This window comes from Neopsephotus bourkii, unplaced genomic scaffold, assembly GCF_033783945.1.
Source record: "Neopsephotus bourkii isolate Nb327-2 ecotype Australia unplaced genomic scaffold, CSIRO-AGI_Nbou_v1 NB_1638, whole genome shotgun sequence".
NCBI classification, from domain to species: Eukaryota; Metazoa; Chordata; class Aves; order Psittaciformes; family Psittacidae; genus Neopsephotus; species Neopsephotus bourkii.
Genome location: NW_026902113.1, coordinates 9,203,845 through 9,222,101, shown reverse-complemented (window position 1 = coordinate 9,222,101; position 18,257 = coordinate 9,203,845). Strand labels below are relative to the sequence as shown.

General features: G+C 41.8%; 1 protein-coding gene across 2 annotated transcripts in view; it reads right to left on the bottom strand.

Moving 5' to 3' along the window:
- The window catches only part of WASF3 (WASP family member 3), a 69,033-nt gene extending 59,832 nt beyond the window's left edge, over positions 1-9,201 (bottom strand). For both annotated transcript variants that reach the window (XM_061374603.1, XM_061374605.1), the window contains exon 1: positions 9,066-9,201. The gene's annotated coding sequence lies outside the window, so the exon portion shown is untranslated. The remainder of the gene's footprint in view (positions 1-9,065) is intronic.
- Positions 9,202-18,257: the final 9,056 nt, after the last annotated feature.

Genomic DNA, 18,257 nt, shown 5'->3' with positions numbered 1-18,257 from the left:
GATGGAAAGCACATGCTTTGCACATCGGCTTCTCTAGCATAGCCTGGCATATAGCCTTTTTCTGCTACACAGTTTGATAACCTGAAACTGTAACCAAATAGCTTGTAAATATGACAGAGTTAACTGCAGCTCCTGAGGTGGCATGCAGCGGTTATAAGGAACTTCAATATTCAAACTGTGTGCAAAATAACCCAGTAATACATGTATGAAAGCACCTCCAAATTCAAATGCAGGCTTCATTTGAAATGATGCATTACCTCCTCCATGTTTGCAGCTGTTTAAGCATTCAAAGCAGCAGCCAAGTTTTAAAAAGAAAAACAGTACTTTGCCAGGAAATAACTCTACAATAAACCTGTGCTGATATGAGTTCCAGAGAATTTCAACATTCTATAGAAAATTTAGCAGCAAGCTCTGACTGCTGTAGAAGAAAGAACTCACAAAACACATTTTCACTAAAGCCCGCCTTCTAATTCAGAAGTTCAAACTTAATTTCTTCATTCACATGTAATGAGGCAGAAAAACTTCACAAAGAAGTGTTTCCAAAGGCTGTCTGAAGTTTCAAAGTAAAACAAGCTTCCCAGGCCTTGTATTGTAGCACACTGGTCTCCAAAGCTGCCTGTTGCTTTGTTAAGACAATACCAAGTTCACAGCAGATCAATGGTTTTCCTCAGAATACTGACCTTTTCCACTATGGGATTTCAAAACAAACATCAAGAAATCAATTCCAACATTTGCTGAAATACTGTTAACATGTTGTGATACATTATGCCCACCACCCATTACATACTCAAGCTAACTACTAGTTGTAACAAGAAAAGTTGCTGTCACTATGAACTTGGGTTCCATCAGCTAGAACTAAAGTCACTAGTTATGAGGAAATACATGCCTTAATGCCATTTAATTGTCCAAGTCACAGGAATCATAGAATAGTTAAGGTTGGAATGCAGAAGAGAATCTGTTTACACTTTTACCAACCCTTTTAATTGAGTTATGGATCCAATGGTTATATATATTCATTTGCCCTAACTGGCCTCTCCACTCAGGCACACAACAGTGACCCAAACACCACTGCCCTTATCTTGCAGGACATCAAAACAGAGACAACTTAGCCCTTTTTAATCTTTAAAGGAAGGAATTACAAGAACAGCATGCTGGGCCTCAAGAAAAAGCTGCTGCAGGAGTAGGCAACAACTGCCTACATCAGCTATGACTGCATACAGTAACTATAAACCCTCAAATAAGGGAATACTTGACCTCCGATGGCCATTACAGTCATCAGTACTGGAACAAATTGAACCCACTGATTCAGTTCGAACCCCAGTCCCAACCCCAGTCCCTACTAACCACCCTGTCAACAGTTTCTCACTCTGCAGCAAGTGACAAACACATAACTGGTTAACCAGCCCATGGAATAAAGTCCCAGTAGTCGTATTTTACATACCTACAAAAACCAGCAGAGCTCCAGTAATTCCCAACTTACACTCACTGTCCTTTACACAAAGCATTAATACTATGTTCTCTCTGCCCTGGCAACCAGACTTGAATAAAACACTTTCTTGAGATTATATGTGCTTTTCAGTCTTCACTGATGAGGTGCTTTGTTCACCTTTAGTTTCTATGAATATCTCAACAATAAAAGGAAGTATTTTTGCACATGTTATCTTCTAAACAGTCCGTGAAATTCTAGTCCTTTAAGGCCTCTAAAGCACTAATACATTATGCCATTCATGTTACCATAGAATAATACAATATCCTGACTTGGCAGGGATGCAGGAGGATCAAGTCCAACTCCTAACTCCATGCATGGCAGCCTAAAAGTTAAACCAGACACCCAAGTGTTATCCAAACGCTTCTTGAACCCTGACTTGCTTGGGGCCTCAACCACTTCCCTGCAGAGCTTGTTTCAGCGCTTGACCACCCCTCTTGGCAAAGAATGTTTTCCTACTGTCCAATGTGGATTTCCTTGATGCAGCTTTAAGTCAATCCCTTGTGCCACAGGACACCAGAAAAACAAGATCAGCAAAAAAAAAAAAAAAAGTCTGTTTTTGCTCCCCCTCAGGAAGAAGTTGTAGAAAGCAATGAGTCACCCCTCAGTACCCTCTTCTCCAAAATGACCAAACCTAGCATCCTCAGCCACTCCTCATAAATCATACCCTCTAGTCCTTTCACCATCTTTGTTGCCCTCCTTTGAACACACTCTAGTATGTTTGTACCCTTACACTGCAGAACCCAAAACTGCTGGTATATTTCATTCCATGAATTCTCTCTGTCTTCACAATCTAGCAATAAGAATATTAAATAAGCTTTGTAAATCAGGAAGCACAGTAATCCAGACTATTGCTGCATGCTACAATTCGACTAATGACCCAGCAAGCTAGATGACACTAAAGAGTGTAGACAAATATGGGCAGAAGTAGCAAATTACAGCATTCCAAGAAAAATACAGCATCATCCCAATTCCCAGCAAGACAATACAAGTGTTTCTTGAATGAGGAATCTGTAACACATTAATGCTAAGACAGTAAGTGATCAGTATTAAAAGACAAGCCCATAAAAATTAGTTCCATTCAGGTAACCCAAGAGAAAATACATGCAGCAGCCTTTGAGCATGGCCATCCAAACAGAGCACTTCAACTCAACAAGATGCAGGAGCCTCTACATCCTACTACCACAGCCAGAGCCCAAACAGCACCCAATTTTAATACTTAACTGTTCAGCAAACAGCTTCAATATACATAAAAGTTACATGTGCTGAAGGCATGACATTACCTTAGAAAGACTGAAGAAGCCAATTTCAAGAAAACCTCAAAGAAAACAGTTAGAAAAATGAATGATAGTGAAGTATCTCAACATTCTATATCTAATGAAAATTATCAAATAACAGGCTTATGCAAAAAGTTGTAATTGCTAGCAGCACTTGCTACAAAGTTGAAGACTTTTTTTATGTATCCATTTCATTTAGATCATGCATTAAACAGCATTTTCACTATTTATAATTTAAATTTTCCTTCATGGTTTTGAAATTTCATCACAAAGCAACACAAGGCTGACAGAGGACTTGAGAATCATCATATATGTAGAACTCTAAAGCAAGTGTATATCCAGATACCAAAAAAACAATTCATCCCAAAACCACACTAATGCATAATTATAAACATTATGCTTTTTATACCAGTACAGGAGAGAGGCGATTCTCCCCTCTACTGCACCCTTGTGAGACTCCACCTGGAGTACCTGTGCTCAGCTCTGGCAGCAACAACACAAGAGGGACATGGAGCTGATTGAGCCAATCCAGAAGAGGGCCACAAAAATGATCAGGGGGCTGGAGCACCTCTCCTAAGGAGACAGGCTTAGAGAGTTGGACTTGTTCAGCCTGGAGAAAAGAAGGCTCTGGGGAGACCTTTAAAGAAGCTTCCAGTGCCTAAAGGGGCTACAAGAAATCTGAAGAAGGACTTCTTACAAGGGCACAGAGTGACAGGACAAGGGGGAATGGCTTTAAACTGACAGAGGGGAGATTTAGATTAGTTATTAGAAATAAGTTCTTCACTGTGATGGTGACAAGACACTGCCACAGGTTGCCCAGAGAAGCTGTGGCTGTCCCATCCTTGGCGGTGCTCAAGGCCAGGTTGGAAGGACCTTGGAACAACCTGGTCTAGTGGAAGGTGTCCCTGCCCATGGCAGGGGCTTGGAACTGGATGAACTTCAAGGTCCCTTCCAACATAAACCAGTCTATGATTCTATGATAAACACTGGGTAAGGCTCCAAAAAGTCTGCCTTACTTGAACTTAATGGTGATGAATATTTTCTGTCAATATAAATTTATATGTGGGTAATGCTGTGTAAATGAACAATGCTTGATAGAGTTCTACCACAAGAAATTAAGTCTATAGTTTCATACTGGGCAGATTTCCACAGCAGAGATGTGCAATGAAAAGCCTGTGCCAAAGCAACAGTAAAATAGAGGTCTGATTTATAGAACTAGAAAGAAAACAAGCCAGGCTGTAATTTTGCGCACAACATTTTCAAATCTCATTTTTTCTTGTTCTGAAAAAGAATACATTTTAAGTCAACCTAAAATTCTGGTTTGCCAGATTAATGGAAGTTATGACTGCCTGAGCATAGGCTACTTCTATTTATATCAATTATGATCACTGTAAAACATGAACTCCAAACAGAGTCAGGTTACCACTGATATATATGCATACTTCATCTGTGTCACCAACATTTTAAAGGTTACATCATATTCTGAAGACTTTTATGAAACCTGAATATCTACAGAATGCAAGATTAATACTACAGAAAAAATATCTGCATGCCAGCCACATACAAGACATTTAGTTATATTATATTCGCTAATGTTTAGCCAACTCTCTAAATCAGCACTCCATAGTCTGTGTCAGTTCTTTCCAATACTACCAAAGCCCTGTTACGAAGAGGTCTGCAGTTATGAATGATAAGAATAAAGCCTACACAAAGTATAATCTGCTTCATAGTATACAGATGACAGGGAAATATTTTTCTTTTGTTTTAGCCTGACATCAGCATTACAAACAAACATAAACACCAATCAAGCTCACCCTGAGTAAAACAGCTTTTCTGCTTCTAAAATATGTATTTTAAAATGTAAAAGATTATTAACTCAGGGACAAGGCATGCAAATGGTACAAGTATCGTGAATATCCAAAAATAAAGTACATAAATTTGGCATAAGATGGTCTACACTAAAAGACACATATTGTTTCCTATCACTGTATTTGTCTACCAGACCTCTAAGAATAGAGATATCTGTAACCAAGAGGAGGAAGCTACAGCAATCTTGAAAAAGAGTAACAAAAATTCTGCTAAATTGAAAGGTCCACCAAAAAAAGCAAACCCAAACACATAAAGTGACCAATTCTAGACACAGGAAACACAATTAGTTTAGTGGCAGAATATTTCAGTATGTGAAAGGAAAACTAATTCATAATGTGTTGAAATACAGAACACTTACAAATCCCCAACACAAACAAATTTGGGGTTAAAAAAAAAATAAAACAAAACAGGGAAACCCAACAAATGCTTACCATACTAACAATACTAAGAAGCCTTCAAAAAAAAAAAAAATTCTCCAGCTATTTCACCTGCCAAAGATACAGGAATGAAACAAGATAAACTCCTAACCAGCAGCCTAAATGAGTGCAAACACTTTCATTTTGATCTCCAGCTGTTTCGACACACAAATTTCTTAATTTCTTCCCAAATGTTTTGCTTCCCTTTTGGCAGGGGAGAGAGAAATGACATCTACCAGCAGCTAAAAATACTTCAGCTTTTAAAAGAGGGATGAGATACAACTGTGCTTTTCCAGTTAAAAAAAATACTCCAGTGCCACATTTCAACAGCTTTTCTAACGGGCTGGCTTCTGAACAGTTAGCTCTAAATAACAGCAAGTGTGAAGTAAAGCACTCGCAGGTTAAAGTTGAACAAGTAGGTCTGGTGTAGCTTCAGGTTATTTTCATTAATATCGCTAAAGGCAGACTAAGTTCTCAGCAGAGAATATAAGTGTTATATCAGTTCTGCTACAGAGCTAAGGCTCAAGATGCCTCAATTTTAACTTAGTCGATTCACTGATTTTCTTATATTACAGGTATTCTGTATGTGAATCTTTCATACGGAGAAGTTAATATTCACCCTCTACCTCTATTTGTGCTTTTAGGAGAAAAGCAGATACAATCTGTGATCTGTAGTACTCCTTGTACAGGAAGCTGCTGAAGTCAATGTACACTTGTATATAATACTGGAGACATGTATTTGTAATCTGATCCTATTAATGATCTTCATACTCTGAATGGCTTTAAGTTTAGAAAACTAGAATGCACCTGACAAAAACTTCTCCTCACCTGTACTGCAAGTTAGTACCTTTCTGCTACTGAAGTAATTAACAAAACTTACTACCATAACACGCTGGACACACAGAGTGTGGTTAGTAACTCATGCTAGTAGTGCAATTCACCTGGATAAAGATCCTGTAGCTCAGTATCCTATGCAATGAATAAAATAAAAATAAGTTGAAGCAATACCACACGTCCAAAAAATTTAATTGGAGCCACACATGAATCAGGAAGAAATCAATACATCACCTCTGAATTAAAAAGGTCAGGAAGTGCTATACTATACAATCTGTATCAGATTCAAGCTCAGTTACAGGACAGTGTTAAGTACACACCAACTGAAGACAGGCCTGCAAGAACAGACTGCAACACTTCTTGCTCCTTCTTCACTGAAACCACTTAAGAAAGCTCTGGAAGACAGTGCTATGGGAGGGCTCAAAAGAACAAAGACTACACCAAGATGTAACCATCCATGCAGGAAGCTTAATCAAAACGGAAAGACTTGCAAAGGCATAAGAGCTAATTCACTGTCCAGATGACACTGACAGAGTGACTCAAACAATCAGCTACCATCAGTTCTTTTGGGATTCTCCAGCAAAGTATCTGCTCTAGTTTGCTTTGGTTTTCAGAAATCCCATCCTGCTGACCGCTGTATATAAGAAACTTCAAAATAATATTCCCATAATCTGTCACATGATGGCTTTTCTTCCTCTTTCCTCCTATACAGGAATATTGTCTGTGGGCACTGTTAGGTTTGTTTCAGAAAAATATATGGCATGAAGTTTCTCACTGAAGAATAAAGTAAATAAACCTGAAGTAGCCACTCCAAAGAACAGCTGATCTGCAAGAAGTTTATATTGCTATTCCCAAAATCGTAATCCTTTGAGACATGTTGTACAGACAAGGCACATACTGAAAAAGCAAGCAGGTTTATGCTGCAAGTAACTATGAAATGCCTTATGTGTTATACCATATAAATCAAACATGAAGCCTCGATAACTTATTCCTGCTATGAAAATCCCTTGTTAAAGCACAATTCTATTTCTGACATGTAAAGTCATCTTTTATTACTTCCACAGAAAATAGGAGGATTAGCAAAGACCATACAATTTCAGTAACTGAAACAATAGTCTTGATTATACACAATAGTATCTGATTAAAAAACGCTTTCTGATTTTTCTTTATTTGAAAAAAACTAGCCACAGAAAAGGAGAAGAAAGAGAACTGGCTCAATTATATATTCTTTCATGTGCAACAAAACCCCTATGTCCACCAGCTAATAACTACATTCACCATGACACAAGCAATACAAACACAAAACTAATCTTCCAGCAGGCAACAGGAAAAGTTTGCTTTTGCACAACTCGTCTGCAAAATTCAGCTGGCAGTAGATCAAGCTTTCACATGGCTCAAGGGGAACAGGGTCTGGTCCTGGTGGCAACTGAAGAGATAAACCATCCTTCTTACAGGACTTACTGAAAGCGCATTCTCACTGAGTAAGAACAGCTTAGGGTGTTTATTTTTGTGTAGGCAGATAACTGTCCTTCCATCTTAGCGCATTTTCTTCTAGTGAGAACTTAAAAGACAAAAGTAAGCTGTAACTGAACATAACACTTCAGAAAGCTCAGTTCCACAGCTCAAATACAGGGTTTCATCTTGAATCTTTAAGTTTGCAAGCACTGTAACTTTTAACAGATTTCCAACTTGAGTATTAGTCTACATAATTATTCCGTATCATGTCAACCTCCAGATGTTAGACCACACAACTCAGCATCTGAGCCACAGATCACTGTGATGTACGGCATGCTGGAGAATAAGAACTGCAGCCTTATTCCATTACTTCATTCCCTTCTTTAAGCACGCATGCTACTAGCTACTATGGAAAACACCGTATCAGGCAAAGTCAAAACAACAGCCTTCCTCCTCTAAACATAATACTTTCTGATACCCTACGTAAAGCTTTAAAAAGGCAAAGGGAAAAAAAAAAAAAAGACAGTCTTGCATGATAAGCAAAGCAAAACAACCACCTCCTCTTCATCCTCAGATCTGAAGCCTCCTGAAGTTCTGTCTGCTTTCATAATTTTCCCCCATCTTTTTCTAATAGGAACACTTTCTCCTCATTCCCGGTAGTTTACAAAAGATGCACAAAGAACCACAGCTAGACAGCTTTTTCCTATTCCTGCACTAACAGCACACAAACGGAACCATTTGTGCTTTGAAGTATTTTCCATCAAGGAATCTCACAACTGCATCCAATAATCCCATCACTCAGGCACTGGCCCCACTTCACAGATTGCTGTTCAGCCTAAAACTACCAGCCCTTCTGTTAGTTATCTGCAGTGGTTACTGAAGTGTATCAGAAACAGGAAGAAAAGGTATTCAATAAATACAGCATTTCTTAGCCGCTTTTCAGCTGGCATTAGACATTCAGCAGTAGCAATAAATCCCTGTCTTCACATGCCTGCACTCACTCAGACTCCAAGCTTCTCCACAGCAACAAATTCACTTAAGAAATAAATGGCAAAAGAAAAATTAATCCAAAAACGAGAGGAAAATAAAAAGCTTTAAAAGTTCCCCATCAGTTAAGGGCTCCCTACATCCTTCAAAGCCAAAACCTATTATTATTGAGTACTTGGAGACCGCTGGACACCAGAAGACATGCCGGTGTCACGCCATGGTGCTGCTGCAGGAGCCACTCATGGAGGGGGAGAAACACGAGTGGGGAACAGGTCCCCCGAACCTGAGGGTCCCGGGGATGGGCACTGCTTTCCCCGCAGCCCAATCGGAGCACACGGCACCCGCGACCCTCAAGTTCGAGAGCCTGGTCTCAGATCCCAAACATGGGGGGCTCTGCAACCCCCACCCGAGACCGAGCGGGGGAAGGCACCCCGTTGCTCCAGGGACTGGCGAGGGGCCAAGGCCAGCAGGAGGGCTAGGAACAAAGCTTCCCCCCGGCTTAGGCGAGAGGGCCCAGGACGGGCAGCTCAGCCCGGGCCGCAGGACAGGGAGCAGCCCCGCCGCTACCCTCACCGCGGCTGTGAGGAGAAAGGCACATCCGCGCTGAGGGGGCTCCCACGGCGGGATTATCCCCTCGGCGACACACCGTTAATAAGCGCCTGCTCCCCCGCAGCGCCCCTCCCGGCAAAAAGAGGACCCCCGGGGACCGCCACCCCTCCGCCGCGGCCCACACACACCAACCTGACGCCGCGCTCCGTCCCATCCCGCACCACCGCCGCTGCCCGCCCGCTGTCAGCCGCCGCGGAGCGCCTTCCCGGGCTAAGCCTCCGCGCCCATCACCGCCGCCCCGCCCCTTCGGCCTTTAGCCCCGCCCCTCGCCTCCCTTCTCGTCCGTGCCAAGAGGGGCGGGGAGGCGGTGAAGAGCCAGCCAATGGGAGCCGGGGCTCTGAGCACACACTGCTGATCGGCGTGAGCAGTAGCCAATGAGCACTCGAGGGGGGCGGGGACAGCTGTCAATCAGTGCCCCCTACCTGCGGTACGCGAGCGCCCGGCCGGGGGGGAGGGCAGTTTCTTCCCGCTGACCGGCTGGCCGGGGTCTCCGCCTCCCTCCGCTGTGGCGGAGCGGCCGTAAAGGCCGTGGGGTGTGGAGGTTGCGTTAAGGGTTGCTGTTGCCTGGCTGGTGTGGGGCTGTTTCCCTCTCCGTCCCCAAGATCTACGTGCCTCTCAGGGGCAGCCGCCTCTTGCCCCGCCGCGGGCTTGGCCTCACTGCGCTCCTCCAAAAGCTGTTCAGCAGCCGGGGCCCCTTGGTCAGCAGCGCCCAGGGACCCCTTTTACCTGAGGGCCGCGCTCCCCCGTCGCACGCAGAGGCGAAGTGAGGGCTGTTGTGGCCCAGCGGCGGGCGCCGGGGAGCCCATGATCCGTATTTCAGCCACGACTGCCGTCTGGCAGCTCCCCGCCTTGCGATACGGCCCGCGCTCCCACCCACCCGCCTCCACGACCCTTGTTCTGCCCGACAGAGGCCGCCTCCGCGTCTCTGCCCTCATTCCGGGCTACCACACGCGTCCTCCACCAGCGCCATCATTGCCCTTTGCCTGCCTTTGCGACCCACTTCCTACCGAATCCAGCTGCTGGTCATTCCTACCTAAAAAGATACATATTTACACAACCTAATGCTGGCGGGGTCTGAGGGTCTTGGTTGTGGGACGGCGGCGGAGCCTTTGCCCAGAGTGCATTGTGAGGGCCGCAGCTGCTGTCCCAGCCCGAACAATGTCCCCTTTCCCGCACTGCCTGAGACTTCATCCTTTGTGGTTATCCCTATAGCGGGGCCTTTTGTTGCTCGCTGCAAAGCCTTTAGAAAAAATAAGTCGGACTTTATCATAAGAATGAGGTTGGGGGGGCAGGCGGGGTAGAACAATCGGCAAAGGAACTTTAATGGCTCAGGGCGCTTCAATAGTCACAGTGAAAGTACAGGTTACAGAATGCTGTCTTGAGTCTATCGTCTTTGGCAATGGGAAAGTTTACTAAACTCAAACCCGATTGTACCACTGCCTCCAGTCATCCACACTTTGCCTTACAGCAAAGACGTGGGCTCCTCCTTTCCACAAGAAGTAATATGCAGTATTGCTATTAATATAAGAAAACAAAACCATATTTAAGTTACCAGAACTGTTCATGCTAAGAAGCAGCAGCTGAGAACCACTGCTGGATTCACTCTGGGTTACACAGCAAAAAGCAGCAAGCCAGCTTTGAAGTGCAGATGGTGACAGTTTTATGATAGCTCGCAAAGCAAACAAGGAAGTCACTAAACAACATAACCCCAAAAGAAGGACGCAGCGGCCTTTTTACTCCGCATAAGACACACTAAGACAAAATTCATAAGAGGAAAATAGTATCTTGAGAAAAAGGCATTCTCTATTCAAAACGAGAGTATTTTCCCTAAAACATGAATGTAGTAAGGAAGAGGAAACTCCTGAGAGACTCTAAGATAAAATGGAGGGAAAACGACCTGACATTGTTAAAGTGCAGCTGCATTCATGCTTACTCAGTGATACTTTTTTCATGCTGAAAATGGGATCTTGAGGATTGAAAAATATTAATTTCAAACAGACCTATCACTACCAGTAATTTATTTTTTTTTCTCCATCAATGCAAGTCAGTAGCCTGAGTGATACAAGGTATTAATTAACATTTATTTTGCTCCAGCTGCTTTCCAGGTTCTCGGATTCATTCTCAGATCTCTTTTTCTTCTCCTCTTTATTCATGGCATTTTAATGCTATTTTTAAAAATATCTACACCTTGTAAAAAAAGGAACTCAGACAGATCTGTATTACTGGTGTTTTGATCTTGCTTTCGAATTTGCAAGTAAGGCAAATTTTCCAAACAATTTGAGTTTAATCCATACTGAGTTTTGATTAAGAGACAATAAAAAGGTGGTTGAATTATCTGCAAAGAATAATCGAATTAGTTTCTGTCTGAACCAAAATTATTTTTCAGAAAAGCTACAGGAAAGTCGTTTGAGAGCAGTAGGTATAGGTTGGACTGACACCAAGACATGTCCAGGATTGATCTTGTATTAGTTTCACTTGTAGGCAGAATGAGGTTTCAGAGTGTAATGAAAAGGGAGGGGTTATTGGATGCTGAATCCAAGATGGAATTCTAAGTGGAATTGAGTGTGACATTTTCTTAATATCTGCTTATAATATCACTGGTTTAGATCAGATTTTGAAAGCTCTCCTTTTCTTGAATAGTTAATTTCACAACACAAAAAGTATAGCATAAGAAGAGACTATTTTTAAGTCTGTTATACTGCTTGTTGCTTCCTGCTGCAGAGCATATTTCATGATGCAGAGATCTTTTTGTCTTTCAGGAGACACAGAATTGCTGAATAATGTTAAAATAAGTAGTGTTACGCCCATGATTTACAACGCCACTGATAATCATTACAGCATCTCTGATTATTAGTGGGACATTGACAGGTCCCTGAAGAGTTTCTTGCTGAATCAGCTTTTGAAATAAATCGCTTTCCCTCCAGCCACAGCAGCACTCCAGAGAAAGGGGAACCGTGTCTTGGCTGAGGTAACTGATTTAGTGTAGCTATTGGATACAGGCAATGCACAACATAAAATGCTTTATGAATTACTACATCTCTGTTAATGGAGTGTATTTTCCATTAACACAAAACTACTTAGCCTTGGTAAGGCTGTATATGTATTTCTAATACTATTAATATTTTCAATATTATGGGTATTTCCATACTATTAATATTTTTCAGAAAAACTTTCCTGAGACTGTTAACTACTTTGCTTCTTTTTTTTTTTGTTTTAATTTGTTTTCCTTTTCATATCCCTATATTGTTGGAATACTGAAAAAATGGCAAAGTATATGAAACCAAGATGTAAGTAGATCCTCAAAGGAAACATTCAATAGAGGTTCAAAGAGACACTGTGTAATCAATCTTGAGAAAAAATGCAGGGAGACAAGAACAAAAGGAAGCCTAATAACTTTTCAAGACAGCTACTTTCATCAACTAAACAAGAGTTGTAATTCTGCCAATTAATAGTAAGGTCCATTAACTGTAAGTCATAAAAACTATTTGCTATGCAAAGCACTCATTTTTCTTTGCTGGCTCTGACACTTTGGTAGGGTAGCAGGATATCCTATGAAAGAGGGACTAGTGATCTGTAGCAGAAATGGACATAATGTATTAATGGTTTTACAGCATTGTCAGTTTATGAAAATAAACGCGTGGAAGACATGATTCGAAGTTCCTGGAGAGATTAAAAAATGATCTACAGAAAGCTGTAGCTAGTAATAGACTGTTGATTTAGCAGCTGTACGATGCAGGGCATTGCTAGGACTAATGGGATGAAGCTATAAACGAGAACCATAGGGTAAATATCTAATCCAAAAGAAGAAAAGGAGAGCTCACAAAGGTAGCTGGGTTTCTGCAGATGGGGCTTTGTGAAATGTTTCAACCTGTGGTATGTCAAACCCTTTCCCATCAGCTAAGGATGAGCTAAATTTTCTTTCTCCTGGCTGGATTCGTTATAGCTGTATGATTTTTACAGACCCAGCAGCCCTTTCCTAAACTTCTATGCCTTGTTGTATTATGACCACCAATCATAACAGAGGTACAATGTCGGGGGGGGGGGGGGGGAAGAAGTCTTTTACTAGGTAAAAATAGGCTCTCCTGGATAAAAATAAAAAGGCAAGTGATAGAAACATGCTGCTCAGTGTCAGAGGATTTATGGAGCTGAGTTCTGACCCAAGCTGCTTTCTCACTCTACTGAGCCCATAAACAGACATGGATATTGAAAGTTTCATGGTAACTGATTGCTTCAAGGCTGATGTCCAGTAGTTAATGGCAGACTCACTCCATCTGATTTGTCTGTCTCTCTTGTGGTAGCATGGGCAAAGTTTACCAGCACAGGCTGAAATCATCCACTTCCCACTGGCTTTCAGCAAGAGAGAAATCTCTCTTTGTCCATAGAAGCACATAGAAGAGTGAGTGCATCGGTGCTGTATTCCACTAGCATATTTGACTTTAAGTCAGGGGGGACAGTTATACACAACCAGAGCATGAAGGTGAGATATCTGACCATCATGTGGTTTTAGCCACTTTCTTAGAAGTCCTATGACAAGTGCACTATTATATCCTGTTGTATGGTAGGAGAATGAAACAAGGCCAGTGAGAACATCCTCTTTCCTTCCTTTCTTGCTTCCAAGAAGCATGTTTTCCCCTCTCCAGTTCCTTGACCCCAACTGCTAGACACAGCTGGATCACAAGTTAGGCTTACCCCGTGGGCTTGGCATTTAGTATCCCAGAGTGGAAGAAGCTAGGAAGTAAATGACTGAGGTAAAGGTAGGAAAAGAAGACAATGAAATGCATGAATCTCATATAGTTTGGATTAAGTGAGACAGATTTTTATTGAGACCACCTTTCAAATATGTATGTAAATTAACTGCAAATAGAAAAGTTCACACTAAAATTAAATAAGGAGAGTAGTGATAGAGACAGAGAAAATGGGGCCAAAATGACATAAAAAAAAATCTTAATGCACCCTCCTGTGCCAAGGCTGATTAAATGAGAGAGATATGCTTATGGACTGATCTATGTTCGATTATTTTAGGTGTTTAATCTAAAGCGGAGAATTCTACAATTTCCTCCTGCATTCTTGCACAGGGCTTATTGTCAGAGGGGTTTTACTAATATCTAATGTAACTCTTCCATAATGTAATTTTAGCACATTCTTTTCTCATGCTATCCACAATGGATGTGGAGAACACATGACAACCTGTGATTAATTGAAAGCTTCTCACGACTCTCCAGTCATTCATTCAACAAAATAAGCCCCTAGCTCTTTCGTTCTTGCCTCACAGGACATGTTTTTTAGGTTTGTGGTCATTTTCCTTTCTTTCTTTTGGATTGCCTCCACGTTTGCTGAAGTTCACTGCACAGAGCTAGACATGCAGTACTCAATAGCAAAGCCGCATGTTTGCTTTTACTGTAATAGTATGACATTGTTGATACATATTCCACTTGTGAGTCACTGTAACCTCAACATCTTTTTCAGCAAAACTTCTGCCTAGTCAGCTGTTTCCCATCCTGTGTTAATGTGCTTGATTTTTCCAGATTAAGTGCAGACCTTGCATTCTCCTTTTTGAAGTTCATCCTGCTTTTTTGGACCAGCTGCCCCATTTGTCAGGATCCTTTTGATTGGTACTCCATCGGGTTTATGACATCTGCAAGTGTGCTAAACATACTTTCTACTTCTGCATACCAGGTCACTGAATGCAAAACATTACCAAACTCAGGACACATCCCTGGAGAATTTCAGCCAGCAGTTTTCTGTTGTAACAGTGAACCTTTGATAACTATTCTCTGATTACCGCTTTCCAAACAATCTTCCCCAGCTCCTAAAAAGAATGGCATTCAGACATGTCACACAGCAATGTAAAAAAACTCTATCTATACCAACATTTTCAAGGGAGCTGAAGTTAAACATTTCCTTTAAAATCATGTTTTTATTAAAGTTGATTACTTATCTATTGATTTTAGTATATAACACTTATATTTGCACTAGAGACACAAAATGATGTTTTAGAATCCTCAGTGAAAGACAGGCATTTTGGACACCAGGCAGGCCATTGTTGGATTTTCACACATATAAGGTACTTAGATTTTGAGCATCAGTAAGTGATTCATACTTAAATGTTTGCTCACATGACTGAGGGTCAGCATCATTTTTAATCTTGAAAACAACAATCTTTATTTGTAATGAAGTTTCGAAGTGCTGTATTTATTGGATTTCTTTTGTGAAGTATAATCTTTAACTGTCCTTAGCAACATAGTTTCAGCATGAGAACTCTCTAGCTTTTATTCTTCTTTTTGGCTGAAGCTAATATGATTTAGCTATATTTTACATTTGAAAGAAAGGGAAATGATGCTCTTCCTCAAAACACAATGCACATTTCATCATGCAAAGTCGAAGAGCAGTCACCGTGTTAGGTTTCCATCTTAGACATTATATCCTCAGCTTCCTGTTGTCTCAAATTACGCTTGGATACCCACAAAGCATGAAGTATGAGTCTCTTCAGATATCGGTCATGAATTCAGTCCTTCTGACCACAAAGCTCCCTCACCCTTGATTTATGGTAGGACCTTTGGTTGAGCTAAATGGAGGTTTCAAAGTCCCACCCCTACTTCTGGGTCAATACGCTCATTTCTTTGCACGATGAAACCCTATATGAAAAGAGCATGAAAAGTATCATGTTCTGTGGGTCTTAAGTTTGCCTGAAAGCTGCATAAATGCCTACAGTCTTAAGGGAAGATGCCTACAATCTCCATTCATATACAATTCATATACAAGTGCCCTAATGCACAAGCAAATCTTATCCATGTGAATGCAAACTGAAATAGGCAAGAGGCATTGTACTGCACTCTGAATGCTCATGTGTCAAAAGGAACAGGAGCGCACACTCCCAGTGGTAATTAAGCCTTGCTGGGAAATCAAGCATATGTCATATGGAATAGGCTGTCTCCTCTGTTTTCCTTTACTCCCTCCCCTCTCAACTGCATTTTGGGTAGAAAGGAATAAAAAACTGGAATGAGGGGGAGATTTGAAGTAACTCAGCAGCAGCTTTTAAGTTGTCAGAAAATCTGTTGTTTGGATAACAGCATTAGAGGAGGAATTTTTAACTGATACTGGAGGGAAATAAAAGCAACCACAGAAAGACAGAACAAAACCCTGGCATAATAAAGAAATCATAGTCAACCCACAGAAAGGGTGGTTGGGAGGCTCTGCAGGAGAAAGAGAATGGCAGTTCCCTTATGCAATGTGGATGCTCAGAGAGGCAAGGCAGAAGGGAGAAATAGAGGCTATTTACTCACTCGGTTTTAGCTGGAATGGGAGATGGCTGTCTTTCCTACCATACATCAAACTGAGCGCCGGAACGCCGGAACAAAAACAGTTCAATACAGCCTGTCTGCAGCTATGTCTTTCTGATTCTGCATTTTCAATCAATGCCTCGTCAGAAATGACACCCCTTTTAAAAAAAAAAAAAAAAAAGGAAAAAAAAAAAAAGAAAAAAGTCAGTTTATAAACAATTGTCATTACACAGCATATTTTCCTCATTATAAGGCACTTAAAGAACAAGAAAAAGCCATCTGCTGTAGCTTGGCTGCCCTTTCCATTTTAGGTTAATCCACATTTCTGGCTTTTTCATCATCATTCCCAATTAAATCCTTCTCCAAAACAAATTTAGATGGGTTTACAATTTTTATTTAAACCTTCTCACTCAATTCCAGTCCTTGGCAGAGCATCTGACAAAATCACCGTATCTTATATGAAATATTTCTGAACTAAACTTTGCAACCATAACTGAAATTCCATTTTTAGATTGATCCCTGGGGAGGAAGAATGCAAACCCCCCTGTGACTAATAGTTCCAGTTTTGTTCTGGATGCTGAAGTACAATGCCATCATAACACACCTTGAATTCTAAATACTTTATTGCATGGAGTTCTTGTGTGGAGCTTTCTGTTCACTTCCACTTGACATTTCTAGGAGGTTACTAGAAGAAGCTTTTGTATTGTGCTTCATACAGTCAGGGAATTGTACCGTGTCCTGTCTCTTGGGGAGACATTTGATTTTTGTTCTGCCTAGTTCTCTCTATTGTGCCTTAATCTAATACAAAAGTATCTGTGTAAAGAGCAGAATGATGGGAAATGCTTGCCCCAGAGTTCTAGCGCTGCCTTTCCTATTTCAGTCTTGTTAATGAAAATCAAAACAAAACAATAAGCTAGCAAGTCTGAGCTTCTCTTAGATATCACATCAGGCATATGGAATGGCTTCTCCCAAGCATAGTGATAGCTCTTACCACATTCATAGTACTCTAATAAATGCTGCTTGGAGCTGCTCCAGGCAATTGTAATTAATTCTCAGTGGGATGCTCATAGTGGTCACCCTGGATCAGAAGGTCAGGAGTTTGTCTGTGCCTTTACAACATCAGTAAAAATTAAATACCCACTTTCCCCAAAGGTCATCGCAAGCTGAATGCACGAAACGATCAATCTCAATCGTTTTCCCATTCCCTGCTGTTTCTCATTATTTTTGCAGTTATCCTAAAAATTAAAAGTAAGCACATAAGCAAATCAAAGCAGACACCGGTTTTAGTGTTGATGTAATCCTCTCGCCAGTGCAAGAAACTGATGAAGATGCAAAGAGGAAAAGTGAGAGCCCCCCTGAACGTGTACAGCCATTCACCTACGGGGACTCTGCCTTTAATTAATCTCCCTGCCTTCTTAGGGTGGCTAAAAGAGGAAAATCCAGGCTGGCAAACATCTGTTGCACCGCGTATACAGCAGTAATTCAAGGTAAAAGCCCACGAAACCTGAAGAGAAATGCTTCCGCTGCTCACGACTGGGCCCGGCGTCGGCGCGGGGTGAGCGGCCCTGCCGCCGCTCAGCACCATGGACAGGGCGCGCCCCAGCCCCGCCGCCGGGGAGGGGATAGCCGGGGGGACACGGACAGCCCTGGAGGAGGCTGCCGCACCTCCGCTCCCCTCTCCGCGGGACCGCGATCCCGGCCGCTCGCTCCCATCCAGCCGGGCAGCCCGCCGGGAGGGGTAGCAGGCTTGACGAGACACGTCGTTATGTATTGCATGGGTTTCAGAGTCTGGGCTCGACTTTGTTTTCCATAACTCGTCATGCCTTTTGGAAAGGGCAATGTGGAATTGGCTGTGAGATCTCTTTCTGTTGTTTTTCTTTTCTTTTTTTTTTTTTTGTTTTTAATTAATGCTGCATATCTTGAATCCTGGCATTTCTGGAGAGGAGGAGGAGGGGGGAGGAGACCAAACACAAGAGGAGAACAAAAATAAGGAAGAGAAATAGAGCAGTGTGCACTCAGTAGAAGTTATGCACAAAACAATACT